This window comes from Phacochoerus africanus, chromosome 9, assembly GCF_016906955.1.
Source record: "Phacochoerus africanus isolate WHEZ1 chromosome 9, ROS_Pafr_v1, whole genome shotgun sequence".
Taxonomy (NCBI): domain Eukaryota; kingdom Metazoa; phylum Chordata; class Mammalia; order Artiodactyla; family Suidae; genus Phacochoerus; species Phacochoerus africanus.
Genome location: NC_062552.1, coordinates 86,639,379 through 86,647,860, shown reverse-complemented (window position 1 = coordinate 86,647,860; position 8,482 = coordinate 86,639,379). Strand labels below are relative to the sequence as shown.

General features: G+C 38.6%; 1 long non-coding RNA gene across 1 annotated transcript; it reads left to right on the top strand.

Annotated features, from left to right (window-relative positions):
• The first annotated feature begins 1,105 nt into the window (after window positions 1-1,105).
• LOC125136061 (uncharacterized) lies at window positions 1,106-8,101 on the top strand. The gene is made up of 3 exons (XR_007137102.1): window positions 1,106-1,262; window positions 2,355-2,491; window positions 7,772-8,101. It is a non-coding gene; the product is annotated as an uncharacterized LOC125136061 (long non-coding RNA).
• The last annotated feature ends 381 nt before the right edge of the window (window positions 8,102-8,482 follow it).

Below are 8,482 nucleotides of genomic sequence, written 5' to 3'. Positions count from 1 at the left end.
AGAGACTTTGTTTACACAATCTGGGTTCCGCGCTGTGTTTGCAGCAGGGAGAGTAAAGGAAGAAGAGGGGACAGTCGTATTCCAGGAAACAGAACAGCATAATATCCCATGAATCCCATTCACATATCCCATAAAACAGAACAAAACTGGAATGTGCAGCTGGAGGGCTGTGCATTCCAGTGACTGGAAAGGTTTTGAAAAGTACTTCTGTCCAGACCACACCCCAGATTAAGAGAGTCAGAATGTTGCTCTGGGTGTCAGTGTTTTCTTACATCTCCCTGCCCAGGTGAGTTTCCTGGGAAGCTGGGTTTGAGAACCAGTACCTTTGAGGAGAGGACCTTCCTAGTCTCGGGGGAGGTCTCAAACAGATGGCGGGAACCTGGAACTTCCCACTTGTACCACAACCCTCCACCCCTACAACGATAAGGCACAAATGTTTGTGTCTCTTCCTTTTAGGCATTATCAGTTCCAGTTGTTAAAGGCAGGAAAGCTGGAGTTGCTGCTCTCTCTCTATTTTTCATGATTTATGATTCAGAAACAAGACAGGGGTGGAGGGTTGGGGGGGGGATGCTTGCTGCTGGGTTGCTGGTTTTTTTTTTTTTTTAAGAAATATGCTTTTTTTTCTGAGAAACCTTGAAGCCTTGAAGCCACCAGCAGTGCTGTCTGTTTTGTTCCAAGGCCTTGTCTGGACGTAATTGACAGCAATATAGACACACTCTTGGAATATAAGGGGGAGGTCAGATTCTGCTTGTCCTCGGTTGTTCTCAAATTACACGATAAAGCAGATGTAGATGTTTTAGATCCTTTAAACCAGAAAGAGTCATAGAGTCCAGTTATAAAATCCATAACATGTTAGCAGGACTTCTTATAGCTCCAGTCACAGAACAGCCTAGGAACTCCTCACTACAAAGGCAAGGTGCTTGCTCTAAAATTAGTTTGCCTATTTGGGAAATGAACACTTCCTGTGGTTTGAGGTTCAGCTCTTTTTCTGAATTGTTGCAATCTGTACTCAGGGCCCTTAAGATCTAGGTTAGGTTTCGTTTGGTGTAGTTTTTGCACCCTATGGAAATCAGTTATTAGCACTTTTGTTGATATTGTTCACTTAGTTCTTGGGGGAATACTGCCTAAGGTATGCAAGAGGCCATGCCCAATTCAGACTTGGCCAGCAAATTCGATCATGGGTTCATACTATCACAGAAACAGACCAGAGGCAGCGAATTCTATCACTAAAACACGTTCTCATTTACTCTTCCCTTCCAAAGGTAAGCGTCATTATTCTCCCACTTTTCAGAGATTAAACCCGGTGAGGGCCTGTGTGTCCACACGCAGGGGCTGACAGACCCATCCAATGCAGGCTTGTGCCTTAGCGGGAAATGGATCCTCCTTCGGTGATCCTGCCCGCCCGCCTGGCCGCCAGCGGGGGGCTCAGGACACGCAGGGTCCCCGTCGTCACCTGAGCGTACCTGTCCGGTTCTGGCCTTGGAGAACACCGAGGCGGCTCCCAAGGGCATCGCCAGCCCACTAGGCGCAGCGAGAAGAGCGGAGGGATGCCGCGGGCCGGCCTACAGGTGCGGCCCCACCTGCGGCCGGATTGGCCGCGGCGGCGGGCTCGGCGGGAGAAGGGCGGGTGATGGATGGCCTGTCTGCCCGCCCCGGGTCCGAGCGGTGGGGGGCCGGGAATGTAAACACGCGCGCGCTCCAGCGCTGTCCCGAACTGAGCGGGGAGAGCAAGATGCAGGCACAAAAGACCTGGCTTGGAATGTTAAGATTCTGAAGATTAGTTTCTGTTCTCTATGGGAGAAAGCAAAACGCACTCTGGGAAAGTGGAGGACGACAAATCTCGCATCATTCAGGACTGATGTTTGACAAATCATTTCGCCATCCGAACAATCCCTAAGCCTTCTCTTCCCAAATTGCAGTTTCTAACTCTCACTTTGTTGTGTATGTGGATGATGCCCTAGCGGGATCTGAGAAACAATATATCAGACCTGAACAGTTAGTTGAATCCTCTCATCTCAGACAATATTAAAATCATTGAAAAAGGGTTTAAAAAAATCGGAAGGGCAGGAGATGCAAGGCACTTTAGATGGTATGTGCAGGATAAAAATATAAGACTATTGGATATTAAGTGCTTAAGAAAACTGTCTCAAAAAAGAATAAAATGTGATAGAAAGATGTGTTCCAGAAACATATTTTGCACACTAGAATGTGTAAAATTTTCATAATTTGCCCGGCTCTTACGTGTTTAAAAGTCAGGAGCAATTTGAATATGTTCTGTTTATCCTTGCAAAAAGATGACAGCCCGTGGTTTTAGGCAATTCGATTTAAGAAGTGTCCTTTTTAAAACTCATTAGGTTGAGAGCAGGGATTGAAGCAAACAGACGGATAACAGGGAAAAATATGTCATGAACCATCATGGAAATGGGGCTGGTAGAGCGCTATTGTATCATCCGGGCTCTTCTTTGGCAACTGAAGGACAGGTCGGCTCCCCGTGAGTATTTTGTCCTATATAAGCCGAAGAGCTGAAGGTAGTAGATCTCATGTCAGGGTGTGAAGCAGTCCTGCTTGAACGCTGATTCATTCATCTTTGAGCCTCTGAGAGCAAAAGAGTTCAGAGCATAGAGTGGCTTTTTTTTTTTTTAAATATATGAGGGAAATATTATTTTATCTAATTGAAGTTCAGAATATTCACCATCCTCCTCTGCCTCGCCACTACTGGCACTAAGAAAATGAAAGCCATATTTAAAATAGCAATAAGTGAGAGTGAGTCCTGTCACAAAGATGTGCTTTATCTCATTGTGGTTGAAAAGTGAGCAGGGGGAGAAAGAATTTAGCTACATGCATTTGTTTTTTCAGTAACATGTTGTAATACAGCAAGTTTAGAAAAAATCCAAAAAAAAAAAAAGAAAGGAAACCTAATAATTGCCTCGGGGTAACACTGATAGCATATACAAAAAAGAAAAGAAACAGCATACACACAGAAATTCATGCATGTTTCTTGTGTGAATTATTTTTATAGATGCTTAATACTTTGATAAAAGAGAACATATGGATCCTGTAGGACTGTCTCATATAGTATTATGTATGTCAAAATAATTTTTAACATTTGTAGAGAATGACCCTATTAATCAATTTTAATTATAGTGTGATATTTCATGGAGTGGATATATAGTTTGCTTGACCATTTCCCCATTGTCAGATAGTCAAGTTACTTCTAGATTTCAGTAAAGTAAATAATACAGAAAGGGACATCTTATGGCAAAATTTTCGCGTTTGAAATTATTGATTTCAAATAATTTTTAAATTGAATAAATAGGCTATGCTGTATGAACATTTTGAGTCTTGTAATAGTTTTGTAGCAGTTTCCCTATTGCATCACAAAAAAAGAAAAAAAAAGTTGTAGCCTTCCACCCTACCAATAGGAAAATATTAGGTCACATGTCTTATAGTACACACAGTATTTATCGAGAGTGTTATTGAGATATTAATTAAACTGTTTGGTAATTAGCAGGTGAAAGTTATTTCTTTTTGGTTATTAATAAAGTTGTCCTTTGTTCCTTTTTTAAAAAATTGTGTTTGCTTCCCCTCTTTTGAATTTTTGGTTCTGTTTTTATTTAATTTTTGAGATAGTCCTGAAGCGCCTTCCACATATAACAATAAAATAAGAGCATTTTTACAAAATACTTTTTCATGGTGTTAATTTTGAACTAGGGTGGTAACCCTTGGTTAAAATAATCCTAGTAAGAAATCCTGGACAAAATTGGGCCAAGTTGCTGTTTAAAATGATCTATTGAATTCAGGTTTCCAGCAAGCTTCTGCTTTCCGTCCATTGTGGCATATAAAACAATATTATCATCTGTGAAATTATCCCAGAAACTTAGGTACCCTAAGTTGATCCTCGCACCCACTTGCTTTCTAGCCTGAAAATTTGTGTTGTTTTCTTAAGCTGTGATGTGGTCGTTTAAAAATGTCTCCGTGCGTTTCAGCACCTTCCACAAGTGCATCAGTGCTCAGTAAATAAAGTAGCAGCCCATGTCCCTTTTAGCAAAAGCTATATATCTGTTCAGACTTGTAATTTGCTCCGTTTATATCCTTTGCCCTTGAACTCTGGTTATTAACGCAATGTTTCTCCAAATGATGCCATATAACTCTGCTCGGAGCACATTCACGGTGACACCACGCAAACATTCCAAGGGCCAGGGCCAGCTGAGGAAGGGAAGAAACGACGACGGCTGAGTTGTGGGAGTTGCAGTGCATTACTCAACACGGAGTGGCTGTAAAACTATGACTGTTAATATTCAAATTGCGACAAGACCAGAGCCAGACTTTGCTACTATTCTGAGGTCTGGTTAGAATGCAATTTAGCAAAGTAACTTCGATTAAAACAAAACAAAACAAAAAACAACCAGAATACGTCTTCCAAGAAATGAACTAAAAACCTTTCAAAGGATTTGAGGCAGGTGTTCTAGTTATAAATCTCAAAAATTATTTGTGGTGGGCTTGGGGAGGGAGGCTGTTCAATTGTGAAACATAGGGCATATATGTAGTGGAAAGATAGACCAAATTCCTTTGTGTAAACTCTAGTGACATATACCAATTGTTTTGTTAAGTAGTTTCCATCCCATATCTTATTTAAGACAATTGAGCATTGACTGGGTTTAATATTGTTTTCATTTAAAAATAAAAATAAACTAATATTGTGTGAAAGTTTGGAGAGGGAATGAGACCAGGTTCCCTCAATACCTGTGATGGGAATGTACTGATTAACTAAATTAATAATTTAGGTATGATTGCAGAGACTGTGCAAAACCTACTTTGGATCAGAAATTGTTCTCCCATATTTTAGAAAAAGGCATTTACAAAAAGATCCCTTTCTTTCAACATGAGACAGTCATGCATATGCAATAACATGCCCAAGAAAGAGCTTGTCTGTATTAATCTGTTTTGAAGTGTTATATTTGTTTCAAAATAATGTTTTTAAAGTTTACTTTCTCAGAGCTCTTTATTTAAATAGATTTTAATCGATTCGCATTGAAATGACTTTACTTCAGGAGTCTTTTTTTTTTTTTTTGGCATTTTACCTTGAAGCAAATTGTTCATAGCGATGAGATTTAATTTGTACACCTCCTCCCCCCTCCAATCCTATGCTATGCATAATGCAGTTCATGCAAAAAATGTTGACGGGGAATGAGAAAATAATATACCATCAAATATCGAATTTCATGCTAAAACATAAGCTTCTGTGGAACCTCTGGGCACATGTCTATATTTTAGTGCTCAATGTGTACTTTCAGAAAGAAGTAAGGAAAGAAAGTCTTCTAACTACTCCAATGGAATGCACTATTAATTTTTTAAAACACAAAACATGATTTGAATACATTTGCATGTGCAAATGCACACATGTGAATATTGCCAATAGAAAGTAATAAGCCATAGGTTCCCAACAACACCAAACACATTCTTACTATATTAGCTGTTCACATTTTGGAATTATTTCCAGAGGAAAATGAATTCTAGATTTTGAGTAAGATGTATTAAGAATACTTTGGAAAAGTCTTTTTTTTTTTTTTTTTTAATATGGAGCTGTCCATTTTCTTCCTATTCTTGTCAAGGCTTTCATTCTAGAAACTTCTACCTCCCTATCTGGGCACAGCTGTCATTCTGGGCTTTCCCTCACAACCCATCCTATTGTGAGATGCTTCAGCTGTTTCCAGGCTGGATCTCCTCTGCTGTGTATCTCTTTTCTTTCTTCTTCTTGGTTTAGTCTTTCATCTATGTGGTGCCCATCCTACTATGAAAGGCTATAAAAAGATGGAAGAGATTTGAAGTCTAAATATATTCCTGTTTTACACACTCTGTTAACTGGTAGTCTGCCTGGACTAGAATTTTAGGGTAGAAAAATCTTTTCCTTTTTAGTTTTACAGGTATATTTATCGAGAAGCCAATTTTGGGTTATTTTTTTAAAAAGTAAAAATAGATGATAAAGCAATTGAAATAATCAATGAAAATGAGAGACATAGCCCTGCAAATAAGAGTTTGATTATTTGTGATAATAAAGCATTTTTCAGTTCCTGACAAATTTTACTTAGAAATACTAAAGTACTATCATGCATAATTTTCCACCTTTCCAGAAGGATCTAATTATGCATACCACATATCCTGGTGTTTTCTTAAGATTATTTTAATATTTACATTGTTTAATGTGAATTTTCTGTAGTGACATGTTAATTATCTCAGCAATTGATTATTCCCAATATTAGTAGAGGTTGACTGAGTACTAAGTGAAATAGGCAGAATGTATGATGTAGCATTGAGCTGGTCCACGTCGGCCAACAAAGTAAAAGTCACCGCCCATTAAAGAAGATTGATTTCTATTATGAGATTATCAAAGAGCAAAAATTAAAATAGGAGAAATAGATTATAGAAGAGTTATATTCAACAGTGCAAGATTTAATTAAAGTAAGTTATTTCAAATTCTACTGGCATATGCAAACTCTAATAACCTGAGTGCTGGGCCTTAAATGTACTTTCATAAAACCTTAAAATAAAACCTACTATTCAGTGAGGGAACCTATTCTTCTGAATATGTGATTCTCTGCATTTTACTTGAGTAAACATTCCAACTTTACAGTGATTTATTGAATCAACCTCCATAAATTCTAATTAACAAGAAAACTGGTAGATAATCTAAGAATGCTCTGTAATATCATTGCTCCCCAGAATTGTACACAGTGAAGTGAAAATCAGAGTGGATATAATGTAAGATTTTAAAAATATTACCAACTTTAATATCATTCTCATAAGCTTCACAAGTCCAGGGCAATATATTTCAGGCTTGTGAAGGTCAATACAAAATGACAGATGGAAATACTGTACGTGACTTGCAAAAGTCATTTTTGGGCAAGCTGTTTTCTGAGACCTAAATTAAATTAAAGTTTACCTTGTATCAGACATTTTTATTTTAACTGGATTGTGGCCTCGTTTTCAAAGAAGATCGCTTTTATCCCTGGTTGTCAAATAGATATTACCATTGTGAAAATGAGCTTGATGGCATGTGGCAAATATTGATTAAGTGCTCGCCCTATTCCTTGAAGAAATGATTTTTTATCATTGGGAATAAAATGCCAAGGGTTTGTTGTCATAATTTGCAACTTCTTCCTGAGGTTGTAATTGATAGAGGGAGTGTGTCTCAGCGTTTATTAACACGAGATGTGATCCAGACACGGTTGAGTTCAAATCCCATGTCTCCCACTTATTAGAAAACTATTTAACCTATCTGTGGTAACTGGTTATCTCATGTCTGGAGATGAGAATAATAACTGGTGTTTGTCAGAATTCAACAAGTTATATAGCATGGAGCCTGGCTCAGGGGAAGCACACACATAATCTAGGAGTCATTGTTGCTGTTGGTGATTTTGTCTTTGGTCTCACATCTGTGTTATTATATACTTATTATATTTTGCTACAATCCTTTCTACCAACTGGCATTATAATTTTAGTGCCCTTTGTTTTGTATGCTAATAGCATTAGAGATGAAGATCCTGAAAGGATATATTTTTAACCACATCACACTGGTTCTCTGTGAGTTTCCTTCATTTTCCCCGTTGTAGAACCCTCATCACCTGATAGTGGACATTTTTTTGACTTGCATGGTTTGCATGGTTTTCAAGTCTCACTGCTAAGAGCTTTCTCTGAATGACTCTGATTTAGAGATGAGCCATTGCTTGTTAACTTTCTTGGTTAACTCTGACTCTCCACTTTTCTTTTACAGAATCTGCCTCATTGCTGCCAAGGAGAAGCCAACCAGACATGGGATGCAGCCCTACCTCACCATTGTGGTGCAGTTAAGGCAGTCCTCCTAGTACTTTGAGGGTCCTTGTCGTATGTCCTATCATTGCATGAGTCATGAGATGGATGAGCTGTATCGACTTGATTGGTGGTGCCTACTTCAGCCTCATTTCTTCAGACTGGGTCTAAGCTTATTAAGCACAAAGTAAAGGGAAATAGAATTTTGGTCACATTTTATTAAACAGTGTTTATTAAACATCTTATTAAACACTAGTTTTCAGAATAAAGAAAATGTCCCTCATGCTCTCCTAAAGTGACCAGTGAAGTTTCTTGTTAAGTTTCTTGTCTTTTTCTCTTTCTTCCTTCCTTCCTTCTTTCTTTCTTTCTTTCTTTCTTTCTTTCTTTCTTTCTTTCTTTCTTTCTTTCTTTCTTTCTTTCTTTCTTTCTTTCTTTCTTTCTTTTTTTTTTTAAGGGATGCATCTGCTGCATATGGAGGTTCCCAAGTTGAATGGGAGCTACAGCTGCTGGCCTATGCCACAGCCACAGCAACACCAGATCTGAGCCGCATCACAGCCTATGCCACAGCTTGCAGTACTGCTGGATCCTTAACCCACTGAGCGAGGCCAAGGATCAAACCCGCATCTTCATGGATACTAGCCAGATTCTTAAGCCATTGAACCACAATGGAAACTCC